Source organism: Hyperolius riggenbachi, chromosome 11, assembly GCF_040937935.1.
Source record: "Hyperolius riggenbachi isolate aHypRig1 chromosome 11, aHypRig1.pri, whole genome shotgun sequence".
Taxonomy (NCBI): domain Eukaryota; kingdom Metazoa; phylum Chordata; class Amphibia; order Anura; family Hyperoliidae; genus Hyperolius; species Hyperolius riggenbachi.
In genome coordinates, this window is record NC_090656.1 from 119,113,159 (window position 1) to 119,139,043 (window position 25,885).

At 44.9% G+C, this 25,885-nt stretch overlaps 1 protein-coding gene across 1 annotated transcript in view; it reads right to left on the reverse strand.

Moving 5' to 3' along the window:
- LOC137537714 (intestinal mucin-like protein) overlaps positions 1-25,885 on the reverse strand; it is a 293,053-nt gene that overhangs the window by 164,209 nt on the left and 102,959 nt on the right. The window contains exon 3 of the mRNA XM_068259655.1: positions 5,171-5,240. The gene's annotated coding sequence lies outside the window, so the exon portion shown is untranslated. The remainder of the gene's footprint in view (positions 1-5,170; positions 5,241-25,885) is intronic.

Here is a 25,885-nt window from a genome sequence, read left to right on the forward strand (position 1 = left end):
CCATTTATACTAAATACTCCTCTTATACTAAATACTCCCCCATTTATACTAAATACCCCCCCATTTATACTAAATATGGGAGTATTTAGTATTAGAGGAGTATTTCCTTCCCCCTTGTCCTTCCCCCATTTTTGATGTGAGAAGGACTTTGCCAAAAATGTGAAAGCAACACTGCTCATTGGGCTCGATCCAATTCACTTTTTTTTCCAAAGTTTTCTACTAGGTGATTTTTTCATATCATAAATAAAATGTCTTTTAAGTCACCAGCAAGCAAGAAAATGCTCAGAATAATTTTGACAGTACTTTGTCACCTATTATTTGGTACTTTTTTTTAACTTGCAGAGGGCTGAAAAGTTATTTTAAACAGAAGATGAAAAATTATTTCTAAGGAGAAAAAGTGAATTGGATCAGGACCCACAATCGATTGATGGTGGATGCAGGATGCTGGAAACAACCCGGGACTTGTAATATACAATGCGCATGATTTTATCTCAAATGTGTAGATTTAAAGGCTGAAGGCTATGCAGGAGGCTTGCCTGTTTAGGAATACTGCCACCTAACAAACAACATCTGCTGGTTTCTGGTCAGAATGCTGATGAAGATTTAATGATTCCAGAGGAGACAATTGCAATGGATATTGTGCATGCTTTGCTGATCTGTCATCGGTCAGCTGTTATATCTGGTGAGAAGTTATTTTGGATGATATTGTGGGATTCAGGAACAGAGCTGGATGAAGACCATGCAGGGCCCTAAGCAGAGCAATAAATGGAGGTTGAAAGGATCTCGCAAAGCAAGATTGGGGCTGATTTACTGCAAGACCAAATTTGTCAGTTTTTCTTGCTCATTCCAACTAATCATACACACATCAATAATGCCCCAATATGCCTAGCTGACTGATCATTATTCTATTAGAATTCAATTGGATAGTGATCGACACCTCTATCACGGCAAGTTTAATTTTGATAGGCTTCAGCAGAACTCTATCAAGTTTCAATCAAACTGCAAGTGCTGTACTGCTCAATGCAGAGCAAAGTTATGGACTATCGATCCCCCACCGCTCCTGTCCTACCCCCATCCTACAAAGATTGATTAACAGCACAATATTGCTTGAAAGCTAATTGACTGGATATGTATGAGCAGATTCAGTGTTCAAAACAGGGATGGTCGAAGTCAGTCAACTTCGCTACGCTGGAACTACGCATAGTTTTACGCAATTATGCTTTGCCAAACTACGGCTTCGAAACCAAATATTCGCTTCGTATGCATTTTGTAGACTACTCGTTAAAATACACAATTAAGCGTAGTGCGAAGCGTAGTGTATGCGGATGCTTATACCTGCATGCAGAAAATTTTACGCATTAATTCCCCTTTAAATGCTTATACCGGGAACTCTTCTATGCGTACATTCCCCTTTCCAAAGCGTACATTTGTAAGCATACAACCGCACGCGGAAAATTAGACGCGAGTAACGCATTCATAGTTCACTACGCAATACACATGTTAACTACGCATAGTGGGCGTAAGCTACGTGTAGCGGTACTTCGATACGCGTAAATTCGTAGTTTTGAAACTTCACCTACGAACTACGATGCGTAGATGCAAACTACGCTAGGCTTTTGAGCAGAGCAGATTGTCCTTAAGGTAGGGGGAGTAAAACTGTGTTTCTGTGTGTATAATTTATTATCTCTGCAGTAGAGCATTGCTGGAGAGATCTTAATCCTCATCTACAGAGTACAATCAGATAGACAGATCTATTAGATAGATCTAATAAGAAATTGCATCGTGTGTAGACGTCCAAATTGTTTCAGGTCAATTTTGCGATAGATTTTGCTTTCATAAGTACTCAAAATCCATTGCAAAATCGAACGTAATCCGATTGGACCGGTTGGAAATTATCTAATAGATCTGACCAATGGATCCGATCTGACGGAAAATTGTACCGTGTTGATGAGGCTTTATGCTGAGATTACACGATGAGATTTTTAAGCAGATTTACTTTCCGATCGATTTCCATTCACTTCTATGAGAAATTGATCAGAAAAACGATAGCTAAATCAAATCGGACATGTTGAAAATTATCTATCAAACCATCTATCTGCCAAAAAATCTCATTGTGTGTTCCCAATCCCAGCATAACAGACTGAAAGAGTTGAAAAGAGAAGGATGACTCATGAACAGAAACAATAAACAGAACAGAGACAATAAATCTTTATGGGCCCGTTATGTGGGAGATAAAATTAAGGCTAATAAGTTCAGAAAAGACCAGAACCAACTGTAAACATCACAATCAGAAGTCAGGTTTTTGAGCAGAGCAGATTTTACAAAATTACGATGAGGCAGCAACATTGCGGCCACCCTCAGAAGGTCTGCCGCGTCAGTGTCGACCCCAGCGGGCAGCCTACCCTTAGTCAGCGAGCTTTTCGCTCCAAGGGGCCACAATCAAACTCAGGGCTGTTAGCTGCAAGGAGATTGAGGAGGATATTCTGGGATTTGAGGAGGGTGGGTATGATGTTAATGATGAGATGAAGGACCGTGACTACCATCCACAGGATGGGGATGTCAGCTCTTACTCTGAGGAGGAGGATGCGTCGGTGGGTTTTGGCATGGAGGATCAGCATTGCAGACGGTGGCCGTGGAATGCGGGACCCACAGCCTTCTGCCGCTACCACCAGCCGCACCACTCAACCCCCAACCGCCACAGGGAGAAAAGCAGCAGCATCCCTTCAGGCTGTAGGAGAATCTTCACCTCCCCAATCTGGCAGTTTTTCACTCTGCCCTCATTGGACAGCAAGTTTGCCATATGCAATGTGTGCAAACTACAGATTAACAGAGGTTGTGACCCCTTCATCACCCATCTGGCCAAAAAACATGTTGTTGAGCATGAGGAGTTCAAGAGGCTAAATCAAGCTGGCGCTGGCTCCCACTGCCACGGTGCCACCACAGGCCACTGCTGCTGATACCACCACCTATATTTAACCACAAACATAATTGCGGTGTCATTTTTTGGAGGTGTCTGGGCTGAAAACTGTGATGTCCCAGTTGTGCGATTGGACTTTGGACACAATGTGGGCTGCACGACCTCTGTCTGTAACTTAGTCCTGATGTTAATTGACAGCTTTTTTTGTTTTCTTTTTTGTGTATTTTAACTCCCCACATAATTATTTACCCTAAAAACATTTAAAAGCAATGTAGAGGCCACTTCCGGTTTTCTATGCGGATATCAGAATAGGTCGGATACCCGCGGATAATGCGTTCGGCTTTCTGCATGAACACGGATAGCAGAGCGTTCGGATGCGGATATCCGATCCGGATCCAGATATCTGGGTATCCGGATCAATTTGGATTTTGAAAAGGGGTATCCGAGCACCCGTGTTTACTGAGTACTTTTAGGTTCATTATTACCATTTTTTATTCTTCTTGCTAGGAGAACTATTCTAATACAGCACCTACAAGGGGATTTATGGTGATGCTACATTATTTATATGTGTTTTTCATCACGGAGGCTCTCACATACACCAGACTGGTCCCTACCATACTACACCATAGTATACATTGATCAATGCACTGGGGCTAACAATCTAATTTTCCTTTGACCATATAATTCAATAGGGTGACATTCCCTGTCTGAATTTGCATGCACTCTGAATAGTCCCTAGTGGAAACAAGTCCTTAGAATCTGTACTGTCCGATTTGTACGATAAAATACACACCAATCAAGTCACTGTGATCTCCTGGATCCCTCTTTGCTGTTTTCACTGCCCCCCGCTGTGATCCTGGCTTTTAATCGCCAGTTTTAGGCAGTGTTTACAAACAAAAAAACATGGCCGCTAACCAAGGAAGTGAGGTTTGTGTGTGTACATGTTTTTATAGTGAATCATCTGCACTCCAGTCTGGGATTCTCATAGTTTCTCAGCATGTGACAGGCAGCTCCCTCCCCCCTCAGCCTCACAAACTGCATCACATCATAGACAAGCTTAAACCAATAAACAAAGCACAGAGGAGTGAGCCTAGAGGGGGCATGGAGGGGGTGTGCATGACTTGTATTCATTACAAAAGAGGCAGCCCATTCGTCCCTGGGTCGACAAAGCTTGACAAAGAAAAGTTTAGATATATTACAGAGACAGTGCAACTAGAAAAGGCTGCAGTAATCCAGACCACATTAGAACAGGTATAGGAACTTATAGGATAGAAGAAATAAGGCTGAACATTTTGTTACAGGGTCTCTTTAAATAATGATTCTAAAATTTACATTTCACAAAAAGGGGCTAAAAACTGAGAACAAACAATTCCTAATGATCACTTCTAATATTTACACTAGTGATGAGCGAGCGATAATATCAAGTTCCATCTTATGGTAAAACAGGCATATTTCACTTACCAAATTTTTCCACGAGATCTGACTTGAGATTTGACATGCAGTTGCTTTCTCACCTAAGGTTTGTGGGCAAATTCCAGGGGGTGGTATAGCGGCAACATTTTAGGTGGGAAGCATGGAATGGGCAGCAGGTCAGCAGCCAGTTGGTCCAGATCCCACCACAATTCTGATTCCACTGACCCACACTCTCAGGTCCTCTATCATTGGGTCTAATGTTCCTGCTACTTCTAGACACCATTATGGGTGGCATTCATTCATGTCATCCAGTTCATGGTGCCATCTAGCAATGCACTCTCCTGCTGTTTTCATGGCAGAGACTGCTGTTAATATGCTGAGAATAATCTCAGGCTCTACTGCCGTGGCCTAATATTTCTCCTGCTTTGTGTATGCATTTTTGACAGGAAAGCATGTCTTCATTAAGTTGCAAAGTGGCAACAAATCTATTAGTCCTGTCCATCATGCATGTTTCAATTTTACAAAAATTCAGGGGGGGGGTTTGAACATATCAAGCGTCATGTACACCAACTGCATCATGCGGTCTGTAGGTTTCCAGACCATGTTTGTATGATTTTCCTCTGGGTATATCACTTTGTTTCCATTCCCACATCCCATAAACCAGTTACTTCATTCCTCCAAACTTGCTTATCCCTAATTTATACATACAGTCTTCTACATGTAACTTACTAAGCACATTTTTTTGTGACAAGTTTGCTTCATGGCTCATAACAGGCCCTGTTTACTTGGCTGATTAACAGACAGTCAACTAGTATGCTTAGAAAAAAAAAAGTCTCATACCTTGGATTGCAGGAAGGCTGAATAAGCGTGCCACAGTATTTATAATTCTTCGTAGGAGGGCATCTATGTGCTATAAAAAGTAATGTACACATGTTTGTAATCATCACAGTACTAAAACACAATGTCAAACTGAAGTATCCTATATGAATGAGTGTGATGACCATGTGAGAAGTAAACATTGTATGCCATTTAGGAAATGTATCAAACCAATCTCACTAGATGCTAATGATTGAGTATTTGCAAATTGAATGCAATGTTTTGCAAGTTTGAAATTGAGCTGGTGATCAAGTTTACTATCTGATGATGTAGACTGGTCCATTTTTAAAGGGTTCATGAGGTGAGTGTGATTTGGAGGCTGCCATATTTATTTACTTTTAAACAATTCCAGTTGCCTGGCATCCTGTTGATCAGGCATCAGTAGTCACAGTAGAATGCATCAGTAGTGTCTGAATCACACACCTGAAACAAGCATGAGGCTAATCTAGCCAGGCTTGGGTCAGAGAGCCTGACCTGCAATGCATACTTGTTTGGGTTCTATTGCTAAAAGTATTAGAGACAAAGGATCAGGTGGACAACCAGGCAACATGCATTGTTTAAAAATAAAATAAATAGAGGTGAAAGGGACATGGAGGCTGACAGAATTACCTTTAAGCTGCATACATTTACATGAAATTAACATAAAGTTTGTATTAACTCTAAAATTCTTAGCATGCTGTTAATGTTCTCTAAGGAACAAATTCACAAAGCTCTTCTGTTGAATTCTCTCGGCGTACCTATCAACTCACAATATATTTCTCTGTAAATTACTTACCATGTGATTTATCTCTACTTAACCGACTTAAGGCTTGTACACACATACAAGAAAATGCACGACCAACCTGGCGACATGACCAACTGCATGACAACCCGTTGACACGACCTGTATTTCCACATGGCTAAGCCAACTAAATGACCAACTCACTTACATAATGAGCATGCAAGCAGAATGACCAACTGCACAATATGGCCACATTCAAAACAAGTACAGGCCATTTAAAACAGAGTTCCCCAACCATGTCCTCAAGGCCCACCAACAGTACATGTTTTGCAGAAAACTACACACAATCATAGGTGAGGTAATTAGTGTTGCAGCAGAGCTGATTAACTACCTTGTGGCTTTATACAGAGAGAAACATAGATTAACCTATGTGGGCACATTTCACCAGTGAATACACTATGGCCTCGATTCATAAAGCATTACCGCATGCGGTAAGGCAGAAAACAGCTGACTTTACCGAGCACTTAGCAAAATGTCAATTCATAAAAGCAGTTACCGCATGAAAAGCTGAAATTCCCGAGCAGTGAGGTAAATTGGTGCCTTGTGCGGTGATTAACTCAACACATGCCACTAAATATCAATTCATAAAGATTAGAGCAGGTGGTACTGGTAATGACACGGAGAATACCGACTGCTATGAAGAGGTGATAAGACAGCAATAAGTGCAGGGATTAATGGAGACTCAGCAGAAGCAGTGAGACACAGGCAGCAGCAGAGCGATCGGAACAAACAAGGCTTCCCTGAATGCGTACGTTAAAAAGGGGCGCTGGGAAAAAAGGGCGCGGGGTTTTAAACGATAAGCATGGATAACGTTTAAAAATGTATTGTACTGTATTTCGTTTAAAATTAATGTTTTATAAAGTTATAAATCATTAAATAATGTGCATTAAATCGGCAATTGTAAAAACTTTAATCTTTCGTTTAAATAGTGAAACGTATAATAACGTTTAAAAAAAAATTACTAAGTAACCCTCCCTGTACCTACCCCTAACCCCTAGACCCCCCTGTTGATGCCTAAACCTAAGACCCCCCCGGTTGGTGCCTAAGTAACCCTCCCTGTACCTACCCCTAACCCCTAGACCCCCCCTGTTAGTGCCTAAACCTAAGACCCCCCTGTTGGTGCCTAAACCTAAGACCCCCCTGTTGGTGCCTAAACCTAAGACCCTCCTGTTGGTGCCTAAACCTAAGACCCCCTGTTGGTGCCTAAACCTAAGACCCCCCTGTTGGTGCCTAAACCTAAGACCCCCTGTTGGTGCCTAAACCTAAGACCCCCCTGTTGGTGCCTAAACCTAAGACCCCCCTGTTGGTGCCTAAACCTAAGACCCCCCTGTTGGTGCCTAAACCTAAGACCCCCCTGTTGGTGCCTAAACCTAAGACCCCCCTGTGATAAGCATTAATAACGTTTCAAAAACATATTGTGCGTTTTTTTCGTTTAAAAATAATGTAAAAAAAAAATTTTTTACTGTTTTTCGTTTAAAAATAATATTAGAAAATGTATAAATTATTAAATAATGTGTAATCATGAGAAGCAGTAATAAAACATTAAGTCTCCGGGCGCCGCTTTTAAAACGTTATTTTTCTCCGGCGCCCTTTTTTCCTATCGGGCGCCCATTAAACGATATTTATTATGGGAGTGAATGGCGGCGCCCGATTTGTCCACTAGCCTCCTGCGCCCTTTTTTACTGTTACCTCCCTGAATATCCTAGCCTGGCATGTGTAAAGTTACTTGAAGTTCTTTTATGCTGTGGCAATTAAATAGAGTGTTTAGAAAGACTAATATAGCAGATTCAGGTCAAGAAGAGGCAGTAAATTAAATATGCACATCTAAACCGAAGTTGGGATGCCTCTTTTATTGTAATGCTGTCTCTGCACGGAGAACAGCCAAATGTAACAAATCAGCCAGCTACTCATTAATGTATCAACTCAGCCAGCTACATTGCTCATGTTACCGACAGTTCAGTTTAGTAAATCCCTGCATTTCTATATCAGCTGTGAAAATGTTTATGAATTAGCAGACAACATGCAAAATTAGCACTACCGAATGCAGTATTTTCCTGGCAAGATTTTTGTTTTATCGCAAAGCCTTTTATGAATCGAGGCCTATGTGGGCAGCACATTTCACCAGTAATACATGTGGGCATGGGCAGCACATTTCACCAGTAAATGGGCATGGGAAGCATATTTCACCAGTAAATACACTATGTGGGCAGCACATTTCACCAGTAAATACATGTGGGCAGCACATTTCATCAGTAAATACATGTGTGGGCATGGACAGCATATTTCATCACCAGTAATACATGTGTGGGCATGGGCAGCACATTTCACCAGTAATACATGTGTGGACATAGGCAGCCCATTTCACCAGTATTACATGTGTGGGCATGGGCAGCACTTTTATCAGTAATACATGTGTGGGCATGGGCAGCACATTTCACAAGTAATACATGTGTGGGCATGGGCAGCACATTTTACAAGTAATACATGTGTGGGCATGGGCAGCACATTTTATCAGTAATATATGTGTGAGCATGGGCAGCATATTTCACAAGTAATACATGTGTGGGCATGGGCAGCACATTTCACAAGTAATACATGTGTTGGCATGGGCAGCACATTTCACCAGTATTACATGTGTGGGCATGGGCAGCACATTTTATCAGTAATACATGTGTGGGCACGGGCAGCACATTTCACCAGTAAAACATGTGTGGCATGGGCAGCACATTTTAACAGTAAAACATGTGTGGGCATGGGCAGCACATTTCACAAGTAATACATGTGTGGGCATGGGCAGCACATTTCCCCAGTAATACATGTGCGGGCATGTGCAGCACATTTTACCAGTAATACATGTGTGGGCATGGGCAGCACATTTCCCCAGTAATACATGTGTGGGCAGCACCTGTAAAAGAAAAAAAAACATTTACTCACCTGAAGACAACTCCTCTCCTGAGTCCCGGCCTTCCTCCAGCGCAGCTCCCCTGGTCTGACTCTTCGCAGCCAGCAGCTGCAAAATTCCCACGCTCAGCCTCACACTCACAGACGGAGCAGTGCTACGGGAAAATGGCGTCCGAAGCCCTGTACTGGAGACACAAATAGTCTCCAGTGCAGGGCTTTGGCAGCCATCTTCCCATAGCCCTGCACTAGAGACTATTTGTGTCTCCAGTACAGGGCTTCAGACGCCATTTTCCCATAGCACTGCTCCATCTGTGAGTGTGAGGCTGAGCGTGGGAATTTTGCAGCTGCTGGTTGTGAAGAGTCAGACCGGGGGAGCTGCGCTGGAGGAAGGCCGGGACTCAGGTGAATTGACTGCTGCTGCTGGTGAACTGACGCAGCGTCTGTTAGACGCCGCAGTCAGTTCACGTCCTGCCTGCCAGCTCTCCGTGGACGGCCTTTCCCCAAATACGGTCAGGAACGGACACAGCCTTTTTGGGGTTAAAAAGTTGGACCGTCCGTATTTTCACGGGCGGTTGGCAAAACTGGTGGCCATCTTCCCTTGTCCCACTGAGCTGTTCCTGGCTGCTGATTGGTTTGATTTGTTGGTGAGTAGAAAAAAATAAAACCCTTGTATCAGAACTTGCGCAAGCACTCCACCTAATGGTGGAAAAAGATGTAACAAGAATATATCACTGAATTATAATCATTTTGAATAAAACAAAAAGTATTTTAATTTAAATGACTTGCTTTACTGGAATCAATGCCCACTTGAGCGCAGCAAATTTGGGCACCCACCTACTATGCAAACTGCAGCTACTTATAGTGGGCAAAAAGTGTTAAGGTTAGGAAGAGTTATGATGGGGAGGGTAGTATTAGTAACTGCAATTCACATAGCGGGCCACCCCAGAGCCTACTATTTAGCTGTAAGGTTTGGCGGGAAGGGGAGTAAGGTTTATGGGTTAACGATGGAGAGGAAGGGAGGTTAAGTTTAGGGGCTAAGGAGGGGGAGTGGGGTAAAGGGTTAAGGTTAGAGGCTAAGGAGGGAGAGGGTTACAAGTTATTGAGGAGAGGTTAAGGGTTAAGGTTAGGTGTTAAGGAGGTGAAAGATTGAGGGTTAGGGTTAAGGTTAGGGCTTAAGGAGGGGGGAGGTAAAGGTTAGGTTTAGGGGTTCAGGAGGAAAGGGGGTGGTTTAGGTTATGGGGTTAAGGAAGGGGAGGTTAAGGGTTTGGGTTTAGATTAGGAGTTAAGAAAGGGGAGGTTAAGGTTAGGGGTTAAGGATGGAGAGGTTAAGGTTAGGGGTTAAGTACATTATGTGATACTTAGAGATGTAGTGAACGGTTCGCCGGCGAACGGTTCCAGGCAAACTTTGGTGGTTTGCGTTCGCCTACACCAGGCGAACTTTTGCGGAAGTTCGATTCGCCCCATAATGCACTATGAGGGTCAACTTTGACTCTCTACATCACAGTCAGCAGGCACATTGTAGCCATTCAGGCTACACGAAGCCCTGGAGCCTCACCCCCCCCTTATATAAGGCAGCCTCCGGCGACCATTACACTCACTCGTGCCTGCTGCAATAAGACAGACTAGGGAGAGCTGCTACAGATTGTTCTCCTAGGGACAGATTAGTTAGGTTCTTGGCTGCTTAGCTTGCTCCTGGCTGATTATTATTGCTTTTATAGCACCCCTCAACAGCTCTTTTCAGAGCTAATCCTGTACTTTTTTTTCTGTGTGTCAAACTGACACTTTTGTTGCATGCACAGCCTCGATAATTCATAGTGTGTGTGCCACTGCCAGCAGCCCAGCACATTCAGTGACTACCTGTGTGTGTGACAGGGAGCTGCACATTCTACTACCCAGTACTGCATATACCCAGTACCTGTTGTGTTTACTTAACCCACCTCATCACTGCATATACCTAGCTTTCTGTTGAGTGAACCCAGCTCACTGCATCTAACTACCTGTGATGTTGAGTGAACCCAGGTCACTGCATCTAACTACCCGTTGTGTTGAGTGAACCCACCTCACTGCATCTAACTACCTTTATTGTTGAGTGAACCCACCTCACTGCATCTAACTACCTTTACTGTTCAGTGAACCCACCTCACTGCATATAACTACCTGTTGTGTTGAGGGAACCCACCTCACTGCATCTAACTACCTTTACTCTTCAGTGAACCCACCTCACTGCATCTAACTACCTTTATTGTTCAGTGAACACACCTCACTGCATCTAACTACCTTTACTGTTCAGTGAACCCACCTCACTGCATCTAACTACCTTTATTGTTCAGTGAACCCACCTCACTGCATCTAACTACCTTTATTGTTCAGTGAACCTAGCTCACAAACACTCCCTACCCTCTTCCTCTGTAATCTACCCGCAGGCCATTAGCACTACATGCACTTTCCCTAAAGTCTGATAACACAAACATAGCGCAATTACATTATTTAATGCTCTCTAGGGCACTATACAGGGGCTCATAACATGGAGCTTCTAATGTTCTGCATTTTGCTTTTTATATATATTTTCATTTTTATATGTATCTCATTCCTATATATATATATATATATAGAGAGAGAGAGAGAGGGGGAGAGAGAGAGAGAGAGAGAGAGAGAGAGAGAGAGAGAGAGAGAGAGAGAGAGAGAGAGAGAGAGAGAGAGAGAGAGGTTGTGCTTACAGCCCCACACTTACTTTAGCAAGCACAAAACTACATATTGTTGGTGCAGTTAGTGTTTATATATGCCCTACTCCTTTTGTTTATATACATGTCACTATATGTGAAGATAACATTAGGGACCTAGACACCCAGAGATAATGGAAAAAATGTGATATATTGTAATTTAATTGGGATATTTTTTATATATATTCACTATTGATGGCTAATTTATGCTGATTGTTACTTGTGTTTCTTGTGGGGTGTGTGAGTCCACCCTTACCACCCACATATTTTATTGAATTTTAAGTGGTACTATTTTTACTCTATTCGCGCCTCTGTATATTATACCACAATTTGATCCACCTGGTGGATGGGTGTTGACACCCTTATTTTTTCCTTCTATGGAGAGCGACTTTTTAACCTGAGAGAGGACAGGTCGAATCTCCTTGTCTGTGATTGAAGTGGTTGCCCTGTACCGGCAATCTAGACTTGTGAGTATAATTCCAATCGTCCTTATCATTATGTGTCATTTATACAACAGTAATACACTATCGGGGGCTCTCGATTGTCTTTTTTCTTGTTGTTCCATTGCATCTAACTACCTGTTGTGTTGAGTGAACCCAGCTAACTGCATCTAACTACCTGTTGTGTTGAGTGAACCCACCTCACTGCATAGAACTACCTTCATTGTTCAGTGAACCCAGCTCACTGCATCTAACTAACTGTTGTGTTGAGTGAACCCACCTCACTGCATAGAACTACCTTCATTGTTCAGTGAACCCAGCTCACTGCATATAACTACCTGTTGTGTTGATTGAACCCACCTCACTGCATAGAACCACCTTTAAAGCTGAGTGAACCCACCTCACTGCATCTAACTACCTTTATTGTTCAGTGAACCCACCTCACTGCATATAACTACCTTTATTGTTCAGTGAACCTAGCTCACTGCATATAACTACCTTTATTGTTGAGTGAACCCACCTCACTGCATCTAACTACCTTTACTGTTCAGTGAACCCACCTCACTGCATCTAACTACCTGTTGTGTTGAGTGAACCCAGCTCACTGCATAGAACTACCTTTATTGTTGAGTGAACCCACCTCACTCCATCTAACTACCTTTACTGTTCAGTGAACCCACCTCACTGCATCTAACTACCTTTATTGTTCAGTGAACCCAGCTCACTGCATCTAACTACCTGTTGTGTTGAGTGAACCCAGTTCACTGCATCTAACTACCTGTTGTGTTGAGTGAACCCAGCTCACTGCATCTAACTACCTTTATTTTTCAGTGAACCCAGCTCACTGCATCTAACTACCTGTTGTGTTGAGTGAACCCACCTCACTGCATAGAACTACCTTTATTGTTGAGTGAACCCACCTCACTGCATCTAACTACCTTTACTGTTCAGTGAACCCACCTCACTGCATCTAACTACCTTTATTGTTCAGTGAACCCACCTCACTGCATCTAACTACCTTTATTGTTCAGTGAACCTACCTCACTGCATCTAACTACCTTTGTGTTGAGTGAACGCACCTCACTGCATATACCTAGCATCCCCCCAAGATGGACAAAATGGACAAACCAGGTAGAGGAAGAAGTAGAGGCAGACCCAGAGGAAGGCCACCTGGCACCGGCAGGTCTGTGCGAGGTGGTGTTGCTGTGATTTTGTGCGGACCTGGCCCGAAGTACAATGCTCAGAAGAAGGCACGTGCCATCACTTCCCAAAATTGTGAGGACGTGGTTGAGTATTTAACACAGAACACCTCATCTCCCACAGCCACCAGTGCTAGTACAAGCACCACATCCACTGCATTTGACACTTCGCAGGAGCTATTTGGTGGTGGTGGTGAAATCATTGATTCACAGCCAACAATGCTACAACAAGAAGAAGGCGCAGGTACACCACCTCATACGTCTGAGTTAGGTGGCGATAGTATGGACGTAACGTGTGAGGAGGGGGATGATGAACCACCTGATGTTGGTGCAGTTGTGGAGGTGTCTGAGGAAAGTGAAGCTGGGCAGGAGGATTATGATGACGATTATACGGATGCCACATATGTTCCCAATAGAGGAGATGACCAGGGGGACAGTTCAGAGGGGGAGTCAGAGAGGAGTAGGAGGAGACGAGTCTATGGTAGAAGCAGAGGGAGCTTGTCCTCAGAAACAGCTGGGGGCAGTGTCCGGCGCCATGTATCGCCAGCTATGGACATCCAGCCAACATGCCCTTCAACGTCAGCTGCTGATGCCACCGTAGCGCCATCACCCCAGGGGGGCTCAGCAGTTTGGAATTTTTTTTTTTTAAACAGCCTTTATTAAACCGTATAAAGTATATATATCCAACATACATATATAGTATACAAACAGTGCAACAGTACAATACACCACAAACGGATTGCTTTATAAGGAATCATTACAGTATAGCAGTCTCGACCATACCCCTTATGAACCTCCTGAAAATAACCTATCTTGAATTAGTGGAATGTCCGGGAGACCCGGGGTGTCTAACCACCCAGCACAAATTGAGTCAAACTTCCCCTCTGCTTTTCTATGCTGCTAGATAACTTTTTCCAGCTTTAGGTAGGCATTTACTTGTTTTATCCAATCTTCTACTTTAGGGGGGTTTGAGCTTTTCCATTGCATTAGAATTAGCTTTCTAGCTTGAAATAGTAAGCGCAGAATCATTATTTGTACCTTTTCTTGTACTTTCAAATCCAAGGATGAAACCAAAATGCAAATTACTACCGATCTAGTTATTTTTTGTTTAGCAACCATATCTATAATATCCATCACATCCCCCAAATATCTATGCAACTTTGGGCACCGCCATAACATGTGAATCAAGTCTCCATGCTCTCTGCAACACCTTGGACAAATCGGATCATCTCTACACTTCATAAAGTAAAGTCTCTTTGGGGTTAATAAATTCCTATACAGAATGTTTAGTTGGGACAACTTTTGAGAGGCGTTGGTAGATACCAAGGGGACATTTTGAAGGATGTTAACCCATTCCTCTTCCGTTAACTCACCCAGCTCTTCAAGCCATTTATTAAAACATTTGAGAGGGAACTTTTTCAGGAATAATCCCAGTATCATAGAGTATGATACTGAAATAAAGCCGCTACGCCCCTTATATTGGTTCACTAGGTTAAAAAGCGGCGCCGGTTGCAAACCGCAAAGAATGCGCCACGCGCTGCCTATCAACTGCATGTTTTAGTTGCATATATTGAAAGTTCAATAAAATAGTATGGGGTCTATTCAAAATACCCAGAAGATCAGCTAATGGCTTCACATGCTCATTTTCAGTCAACACCTGATTTAATGATAGAGTTCCCTCTCTGGACCAGTACTTTAAAAAATCCAAGCGGGGTCGGGCATATAACGGGGTATATATGGCAATTCCTTGGACATCTTGCATTACACGCACCCTATCCCAAACTTTTTGGATGAGTAAAAGAGTGTATTCCTTTCTATTTTTAGCTCCACATATCCCTGCTTCTAAGGCAGCGTAAATGGAGTTAAACCCCAGCACCTTATTAAGTAGCAGCCTACTAGAGTCCATTAAGTCAGCCTCCTCCCAACCTACTAGGTGTTGCATTTGTGAGGCAAGATTATACACCCACGGATTTGGAACAGCCAGCCCTCCCTCTTCCTTAGAATATTGTAAATATTGTAGCTTAATTTTCACTCTACCTTGACCCCAAATAAAGTCCCTAAATATTTTGTCAATGGTTTTAAACAACTTCAGACAGAGCCACACTGGAGCATTATGCAAGAGATAAAGCAATTGGGGCATAGTGAGCATTTTCAGTAGGTTTATACGAGCAACTGGGGATAGTAATAGTCTGGACCAGGTTTTAAGTTTTTGACGTATCTTAATTATCAGTGGGGAGAAATTGAGCGTTTCATACTCAGCAGCATCAGCTGATATCACTATTCCCAAGAATTTAAAAGTGTTAACTTTTTGGATTTGATCACAGGATCTTGGCAGAACAGATTCAGCCTTATCTAAAAGTAGTATGGAAGATTTATACCAATTTACAACAAGACCAGAGTATCTGCCAAAATCCGTCAGGGTATGCATAGCATTTTCTAGGGACTCGTTAGTATCTTGTAGAAAGAGCAGCGTATCATCCGCATACAGCGCAATTTTCTCTTCCACCTCCCCATATTTAAATCCCTTTATTGATCTACTAGATCTAACCACCTCAGCCAGCGGCTCTATGGCGATCGCAAATAGCAAGGGAGAGAGTGGGCATCCCTGCCTGGTACCCCTCCCTAAGGCAAAGCTCGGTGACATTGAATAATTTACTCTAAGTTTTGCTGTGGGGGCACTATAAATAGTTTTGACCCATTGAATGAAAGACGGGCAAAAGTGCATTGCCTCTAGTACCGCATATAGATACTGCCATTCCACACTGTCGAAGGTCTTGGCGATATCAAGCAATAAAATAGCCCTGTTGCCGATGTTGTCTGCTTGCAATTGAATATTTAAAAAGGCTCTCCTAATATTAATGGCCGTGGATTTTGAAGGTATAAAACCCGATTGATCCGGTTTTATTATAGACGTTATCACTTTAGCTAATCTATTCGCCAAGACCTTCGACAGTATCTTAATGTCAGCCGTTAAGAGGGATATTGGTCTGTATGAATCTGCCTTAAGGGCATCCTTTCCTGGCTTCGGGATCAAGATAATAGTTGCTTCAGACATGGAACTTGGTAGAGCCCCCCTACAGAATGATTCATTAAAGACCTCTAGCAGGTGTGGCAATATCAACTCAGAGTAGCGTTTATACACTTCGATCGGGAGGCCGTCGCACCCCGGAGCTTTATTGCCAAGGAACGAGCTAACCGCAATTTCAAGTTCCTCAAGCATAATAGGCGCATGCAACAAGGCTCTATCTTTCTCACTTAGATTAAGTAAGGGAATGGAATTCAAATATTCTGTTAATTCCTCTGGGGTGTAATTCACTTTAGACGAGTATAAATCAATATAAAATCTCTGAAGTTCCTTCACAATACTCAGCTTGTCAGAGACTAGGTCCCCTTTGGGCGTTACTAGTGCACTAATATGACCTATCGGGGTTTGGGCTTTTGTGATTACAGAAAGTAGATGGCCTGTTTGATCTCCACTTTCAAAAAAAGCCTGCTTCAGAAATAGCCTTTTGTGATTGGCTTTGGTGATTAAGAATTCCTTCAGCAGGTCCTGTGCTTGGATCCAAGAGGCCCCTTTTTGTATCGGTAGGTTCTGTCACATAGGCAGTCTCTGTCTCCATCACTTGTCTAATTAAGCCAGCATGTCTCCCTCTAGTCTTAGACCTAATTTTATTGACTTCCCTCAGAAAAATTCCCCTGAGGAAAGCTTTAAACGCTTCCCAGGTAATACTGTACTTAGAATGGTCATTATTATAATCAAAGAACATGTTAATTTCCTGTATAATTTCCTTGTGTGTATTAAACAGCGTAAGCCAGAAGGGATTTAACTTCCAGGGTAGTCTTGGTTTAGTTACCTTTAAAGGATTGTTAAATTTAACCCTGAGAGGGGAATGGTCAGAGAGTGATCTTACCAAGTATTCTGCCTGGTCAATTAGAGATAATAAGGGTTGATTTTCTATTGCAAGATCAATTCTAGAGAGAGACATGTGGGTTCTACTGAAACAAGAGTATATATGATCGTTTGGATGTGCACACCGCCAAATATCCACTAGTGCAAGCTCCTCTAAGAGCCTAGCTAGGGGGGAGGGCTGGGAGTTCAGGGATTTTGATCTAAATCTGTCGTATTTTGGGTCCAGATACATATTAAAATCCCCAATCCACATGATTGGTAGATGCAATCTACCTTTTAATAGTTCAATAATTGGTGATAAGCAGGAGGGTGAGAAAGGGGAGGGGGGATGTAAATGGCTGCTAGTATGCATTCGAGTGAATTAAAGTGTCCATGTACAATTACGTACCTCCCCTCTGAGTCTATATTAGATTTACTCAGCTGAAATTGAATTTTGGCGTCTATAAGAATGGACACTCCCCTAGAATAGGATGTATGAGTGGAGTGAAAGGTATTAGAAAGCCACCTTTTGGATAGCCAGCTCAGGTTATTACGGGTCAGGTGCGTCTCTTGAAGACAAATAACAGCCGGACCTAATTTCTGTAGAGAGGTAAGTATAGCTTGGCGTTTAGTAGGGTCTGCTAAGCCTCTCACATTCCAGCTTATCACCGAAAAGTCCGCCATGGGTTTGTCTAGTGCACTGTGAATGGAAACATGGCATGATCTCGCTGCTTTCTAACAAGGTATTTTCTGCTGCAGTTCAACATAGAAACAATAAAGAAAAACTTATAATCACGTCCCAATATAAGAAATTGGGACCAGATTCTATTCTTACAAACTAGGATAAAGATTAATAATCTTATCAAAAACAACCTACAGTTTGTTCACAGTCAATAAGCAACTTGTTTCGCGAGGACTGAAGCTGAACCTTGCCTCAGCTCCCCAGCATAGTATCAAGGATATACTGTGCTCAGTATCAAATTAAAGTGACCCTGTATGTGCATAATAACATAGAGATGTACATAATAATCACATCGCCATATGGAGAAACTTTCTTGTAGTGTGTATAGGGACTAGCCCAATATACAGATGACAAAGAGGGAGGGCCCCCAGAATACATATCCTTAGCATAACTTGGAATAGGTAGCCCAAGCCACGAGCAGAAACATAAACTGAGATCAACTACTCATTATCAGCTTGCATCTTCCGGGAAAGGTGCTGTTCATTGTCATCAAGCCATTCCGTTGCTTCTTTTGGTGTGAAAAAAGTGAGTTTCATTCTGCGCAATGACTTTTAGCTTGTACGGGTACAGCATGGCGTACTGTAGATTCAGTTTCTGTAAGCGTTTTTTCACGTCATAGAACTTGGCTCTTTGTTTTTGGATTTCCGCCGAAAAGTCAGGATAAAACGAGATTTTATGATCTTCAAATTGAATATTTCCTTTGAGCCTTGCTTGCCTTAGGATCACCTCTCTGTCCTGGTAATGGAGGACTTTCGCCAATATCGGTCTAGGTGGGGCCCCCGGCTTAGGGGGTCTAGCTGGGACACGGTGCGCCCGTTCAATGGCATAAAGCTTGGAAAAGGAATCAGCCCCAAATACTTCAAGTAGCCACTTTTCAATAAAAGCCGTAGGATCCGAATTCTCCGTCTTCTCTGGCAGGCCTACAATACGTACATTGTTCCTGCGCAATCTATTCTCAATGTTGTCTGATTTGTCGGTGTTAGCAATAGAGTGTTTGATCACCCGTTTTAGATCTCTGGCCACTGGTCCCACAGTGTCCTCAATATCGCTTACACGTTTTTCTAAATCAGTAGTTCTATCCCTGATCTTAGAGACATCCTGTCTTAAAAGCATCATCTCCTCTTTAATACCACCGGTCTGCTGCGACAGAGAAACAATGGCCGCGTTGCATGTATGAATAGCGGCAAAAATCTCACCAAGAGAAGGCTCTTTTTGTCCTCCTTCAGGATCGGAGTCATTGGCTTGCACGGGATCTTCCCCCGCAGCAGGTACTACAGCCGGAGCGGCTGTTTCCCACTCCTCATCTGCGGTAGTAGCATTAGGGTCCTCCAGCTCCTCCTGTTCTCCCTCCGTTACAGCCCAGTCCGACTTGTGCTGCTCAGCTTCCGAAGCCTCCTTTCCCCGTGTTGCTTTTGAGTCTTTGTGGGCAAATTTCTCGAGCCAGACTGCTACCTCCTCAGTCTGAGGGCCCGTCTTACGAGAGCGCGTGAGCCTCGAGTCGGCGCCATCTTGTCTCCGCGGCGCTTCCCCTAGGCCTCTTTCTTCTTTGCTCTCTCCCTTCGGCATGGCTGCAAACTTGTGGATCTGACACTGCTCTTGTGTGCGCTGGAGTGTCAGCTCTCCTCCGGTGTCCTTAAAAGGCTGATGGCAGGCAAAGATCCAGATATCAGGTTCACTTTAGTCAGGATCAGATCGGGAGCTTTGTGAGATGCGTGCACTCACATTGCCGGCTGGCCACGCCCCCGGAATTTTTTTAACATGTGTGTCTCACATCAGAGCAAAGCCATCTGTTATCTCTGCCAGCAAAAATTGAGCCGTGGAAAGGCCAACTCTCACGTAGGGACAAGTGCCTTACGAAGGCACCTGGAGAAAAGGCACAAACAGGTATGGCAAGAACACCTGGGGAAAAGCAGCACCCAAAAGAAAAGCCGCCCTCCTTCTTCTCTTCCTCCTTCAGGTGCATCGTACTCATCCGCTTTCTCCCTTGCACCTTCACAGCCACCCTCCTCCACACCGACTTTGCCCTTGAGCGGTTCTTTCTCCTCTGCCCACAGCAGTAGCCAACTGTCCGTAAAGGAAGTATTTGAGCGTAAGAAGCAAATGTCTGCCAGTCACCCTCTTGCCCGGTGTCTGACAGCTGGCGTGGCGGAACTATTAGCTCGCCAGCTGTTACCATACAAGCTGGTGGAGTCAGAGGCTTTCCGTAAATTTGTGGCCATTGGGACACCGCAGTGGAAGATACCAGGCCGCAATTATTTTTCACAAAAGGCCATACCCAAACTGTACCGTGCAGTTGAGAGGAAAGTGGTGTCATCTATTGCGAAGAGCGTTGGGTCAAGGGTCCACCTGACCACGGATGCCTGGTCTGCCAAGCACGGGCAGGGCCGCTACATTACGTACACAGCCCATTGGGTCAACCTGGTGACCGATGGCAGCAAGCAGGGAGTACGTGGCTGCGCAGCGGACCAACTTGTGACACCTCCATGGCTTGCAGGCAGGCCTCCTGCCACCTCCTCTACGCCTGCTACATCCTCTTCGCTGTCGTCATCCTCCTCCTTCTCGGCTGGTGCTGCGGTCTCCTCTCCAGCTACACAGCCCCCGCACCCCAGGGCCTATGCTGCATGCCAAGTATGACGGTGCCACGCCGTCTTAGACATGTCTTGCCTCAAAGCGGAGAGTCACACTGGAGCAGCTCTCCTGGCTGCTCTTAACAAACAGGTGGAGCAATGGCTGACCCCGCACAAGCTGGAGATCGGCAACGTGGTGTGTGACAACGGCAGCAATCTCATTTCCGTGTTGAATTTGGGAAAGCTGACACACGTACCTTGCATGGCACATGTGCTGAATCTGGTCGTGCAAAGATTTGTGTCCAAGTACCCAGGCTTAGAGGACGTCCTGAAGCAGGCCAGGAAGTTGTGTGGGCATTTCAGGCGCTCTTACAAGGCCATGGCACGCTTTGCGGACATTCAGCGTAGAAACAACTTGCCGGTGAGACGCCTGATTTGCGATAGCCCGACTCACTGGAATTCCACCCTGCACATATTCTCTCGCCTGCTAGACCAGGAGAAAGCCGTCACCCAGTACCTGTATAATTACAGTAGAAGGACACAATCTGGGAAGATAGGGATGTTGTGACACTGATGCGAAATGCATGCAGGACCATGCAGCCCTTTGAGGAGGTGACCAAACTGGTGAGTCGCGCTGAGGGCACCATCAGCTACTTGATCCCCTACGCTTACTTCCTGGAGCGTGCCGTGCGTAGAGTGGTGGATACAGCTGTGGAGGAGAGTGAACGAGAACAGTTACGGCAGGAGGAGTCGTGGGAGCAATTTTCATCCGAATCAGATGTTTCCCCAACACCTGCGGCAGCACAGAGGGGGGAGGAGGAAGAAGAGGAGTCGTGTGGGGAAGGAGAGGAGTCAGACTTGGATGATGATGATAAGGAAGGTGTTTCTGTGGAGGAGGAAGAGGCGGTGGAAGTAGAACAACCGCAGCAGCTGTCACAGGGGGCTTGTGCTGCTCCACGTTCCAGTGGTATTGTTCGTGGCTGGGGGGAGGAAGAGGAGTTGCGTCCCATCACTGAGGAAGAGCAAGAGGAGATGGAGAGTACGTCTGCATCCAGCTTTGTGCAGATGACCTTTTTCATGTTGTCCAGCCTGTTGAGGGACCCCCGTATCAAAAAACTCGAGGTGAATGACCTGTACTGGGTGGCCACGCTACTAGACCCTCGGTACAGGCACAAAGTGGCGGACCTGTTACCAACTCAACACAAGGTGGAAAGGATGCAGCACTTGCAGAACAAGCTGTCAATGATGCTTTACAATGCGTTTAAGGGTGATGTGACAGCACAACGCAATCAAGGTACCACTGGCAGTAATCCTCCTCCTCCCAAGTCCACGCAGGCAAGGACAGGACGCTCCAGCGATCTCAGGGTGATGTCAGACATGCGGACATTCTTTAGTCCAACGCCTCACCATAGTTCTTCCGGATCCACCCTCCACCAAGGCCTGGACCGGCAGGTAGCCGACTACCTGGCCTTGAGTGTGGATGTAGACACTGCGAGCAGCGACGATGAACCCTTGGACTACTGGTTGCGCAGGCTTGACCTGTGGCCAGAGCTGTCCCAATTTGCCATACAACTTCTCTCTTGCCCTGCCGCAAGCGTCCTGTCAGAAAGGACCTTCAGTGCAGCTGGAGGCATTGTCACTGAGAAGAGAAGTCGCCTAAGTCACGACAGTGTTCAGTACCTGACCTTTATCAAAATGAATGAGGCATGGATCCCAGAGGGCTACTGCACGACCGAAGACTAAGTCAGTCCCCACACACAGCATCTATGCCTGCAGGCCGCTTGACTGCCTTCTCCGCCACCACTAACAGGGTCCAGGACTCTAGGCGGATTCCTGAATTTTTAAGGCCGCTGATAGCAGCGGCCAATATACTAATTTTTCTGGTGCGTGTACATGCCTGCCTAATTTTTCTGGCTGCACTGCGGGCGGCTGCAACAAAATAACAAAAGGCATGTACATGTGCCCTTCGTGATCATTACCTTGCCGCTGTGAAGGGGCTTGCGTATCACAATGAAGCAATGACCCAAGGCTATTTGAGTGTCTCGGGTGGGGGTGGCACACAAAAGATAATAAGGTCGTTGCTTCATTGTGGTCAGACCAAATTTGATCAGCTGGACAGTCACTGTTGTTCTATCATTGAGCTACCACAGCCTGGCGACCATATGGGCTTGAAAACCGCCACGGCCTACACTCTCGCCATAGTGCGCACCAGTCCAGCACGGCCGTCACTACACAAACAGCTGTTTGTGGTGCGTTACACAGTGAGTTTGGTGTGTCAGTGTGAAGCAGTACTCTAATTACACTCCGATTGATGTATATGTTACGGTCAGAACCCGAAGTGTGGCCACTTCGCGTTCTGGCCAGCCACTTCGGGTTCTGGCCGGCCAATGTGCGAAGTGGCCGCAGCGCAGCGGCCAATGTTAGAAATGGCATGATGACACATAAGTTACAATGTATTTTATGGCCGTCACGCTGCGGCCAAATGTATTAGAAGTCTCGCACTGCCTCCTCTCCTCCTCCCCCCGCCTCTCTCATCTCCCTGCCTCCTATACAATATACGGAGCAGCCGGCGGGGACACGCGTATCCCCGAGAGTCGTTCGTCGCGGCAGGGGAATCCTGACGTTCCTGCGGAGCGGGTGCTGGCAGAAGCAATGTCTGCAGCCTCCCCGCTCTGCTGCCCTGCTGCAACGAACGACTCTCCGGGACACACGTGTCCCCGCTGGCTGCTCCGTATGTGGTATAGGAGGCAGGGAGAGGAGAGAGAAAATTGACCAACTTCCGCGTGTGTCCCCGCCGGCTGGGAGAAGAGAGAGGCGGGGGGGAGGAGGAGAGGAGGCAGTGCGAGACTTCTAATACATTTGGCCGCAGCGTGACGGCCATAAAATACATTGTAACTTATGTGTCATCATGCCATTTCTAACAGTGGCCGCTGCGCTGCGGCCACTTCGCACATTGGCCGGCCAGAACCCGAAGTGGCTGGCCAGAACGCGAAGTGGCCACACTTCGGGTTCTGGCCGTAACATATACACATGCAAGATGTTTGAAAGCACTTTAGGTCTGCAATTTAGCATTCAATGTGATTTCGGCCCTTAAAACGCTGCTTTGCTTCAAATCCAGATTTTTCCCTGCGACTTTGGGCATGTATCCCACTCCGCCATGCCCCCCTCTAGGTGTTAGACCCCTTGAAACATGTTTTCCATCACTTTTGTGGCCAGCATAATTTTCCTATCCATTTTTCAAAGTTCGCCTCCCCATTGAAGTCTATTGCGGTTTGCGAACTTTTCCGCGAACCGAACCTTCCGCGGAAGTTCGCGAATACCGTTCGCGAACAGAGAATCGGAGGTTCGCGACATCACTAGTGATACTATGTTTTGTAGTTGATATGTATATCCAAATTGTATTCCTTTTTGTGAAAATTGAATAAAAAGAAGATATGTTAAAAAAGGAGGGCAGGGTTAAGGCTTAAGAGTTAAGAATGGAGAGGGAGTAGGTTAAGGTTAGGGTTAAGAGTTAGGGGTTAAGGTTAGGTGCCCACCAAGGAAGGAGGAGTACTTATCTCTAGCCCTTAATTCCCCCCTCCATAGCCCCTAACCTCCTTCCCCTTAACCTCCCCCTCCTTAACTCCTAACCTTAACCTCTTCCCTTCCCCCCAACTCCTAACCTTAACCATAACCCTTAACATCCTTCCTCCTAAACTCCTATACTGAAGCCTATCCCATAACCTACCCCCTTCCGTAACCCCTAACCTTATTCTCTCCCCCTCCCCCTCAACTCCTTATATTAACCCTAACCCTTAACACCTCCCCCCACTACGCCCAACCTTACCGCAAAATGCAGGTGTGTAGGGTGATCAAAGAACACTCTGGAGGGAAAAAAGCACAGAGACAACGGGAGCCCAATGGTGCAGTATATCACAACAGTGGTGAAATGGTGAAGACATAAATTGTGGTACTCACAAAGGAAGGTTTCAAATGGGCAGCCGACCACTGTAGGCAGGTGGAGATGCACAAACCCGACTCCACTCAGGTGTCCAGTTGGGCTGGATGCGGTCACTCCATTATATAAAGAACTCTAGATGGTTATGGGGGTGGTGAAAACACTCCTGACCAAATAGAACACCTGTAAGATCCACCGGCCGCCGAGACCCACGCTGAGGCGCAAGCCTCTGGGTCTCGGCCTGACTCTGACATCACTGGAGCACATGGCGCTCAGCCCCCATTGGATAAACAGCGGATGCGATCTCAGTACACTCTCCGCCACTGTAAATGATAACCATGTGTGCGCATAGCGTGTCAGCTCTGCTGAGATGCTCTCTGTGGATTCTTTGCTTTGGATTCTTTTAGTTTCTGATTGGTTAGTGCTAATATAAATGAAAGGTGAGCGCCCTTGGTCATCACCCATGATAGCCTAAGCTGGGCTTGTTGCCAAGATTGTCCTCACGCCAAGTGCTTGTCTTGCTGAGGACTTGTGCCTGTCTCTTGACTAAGCTTCTTCTAGATTGGATTACCTGTTACTGACCCGGCTTCAATCTGACCATGCTTCTGTATTGGATACCCTGCTACCGACCCGGCTTGTTAAAGGATTCGCATGAACGCTGCCTGCATTGACCCTGGCCTGATTGACCTTGCATCTGTCTAGTGATATACTTCAGCCATTCCCTGCCACCTTGTCTTTGTCTGGATTGCATCAACTTATAGGCCTCAGGTGAATATTCAGTATACTGTTACATTGCCTAGCTGTATTTGGTGATTGCTGTCTGCCAGGTTGTATGCTACATTTAAGAAAAAGGAAGGAAAGAGCAAACCAGTCTATGCTGTTCAAAACTGCATAATTTATTGAATAATTCAAATTACCAACACCAATAGGTTATGTAAAAAAACGTTACAGTTTTATGCTGGCACCAAATATATTTAATTTTAAATTTTAAAGGTTGTCGTCTTCGACAATGATTGCATATAAACAATTACAAATCAACACAGTGTCTCACTATGGATAGGAAAATGGTATCCCCTAGGCTATAAATATAATACCTCCTAACATGTAATTATAAGGTACTCTGCCTAGTACCATATGGTGTATCGGAAGCACCCAGCCATCTATTACTGGAGGTAATCCATATGTATCAATATCTGTTCAAGGATTATAACCACTCACAGAGGATAACTGGGTACGACCAATATGATCAAAGATAACCTATTAATAGAATAAAAAGGAGAGCCACACAGAACAAAATTGCCCAAAGCCTAAAAGTATATAATAATAAAAGAACAGGCATCATATATACAGGTATTAGCCTGCTGGTCTATATATTCATAGTAGTGTTGGGCGAACAGTGTTCGCCACTGTTCGGGTTCTGCAGAACATCACCCTGTTCGGGTGATGTTCGAGTTCGGCCGAACACCTGATGGTGTTCGGCCAAACCGTTCGGGTTCGCCCGAA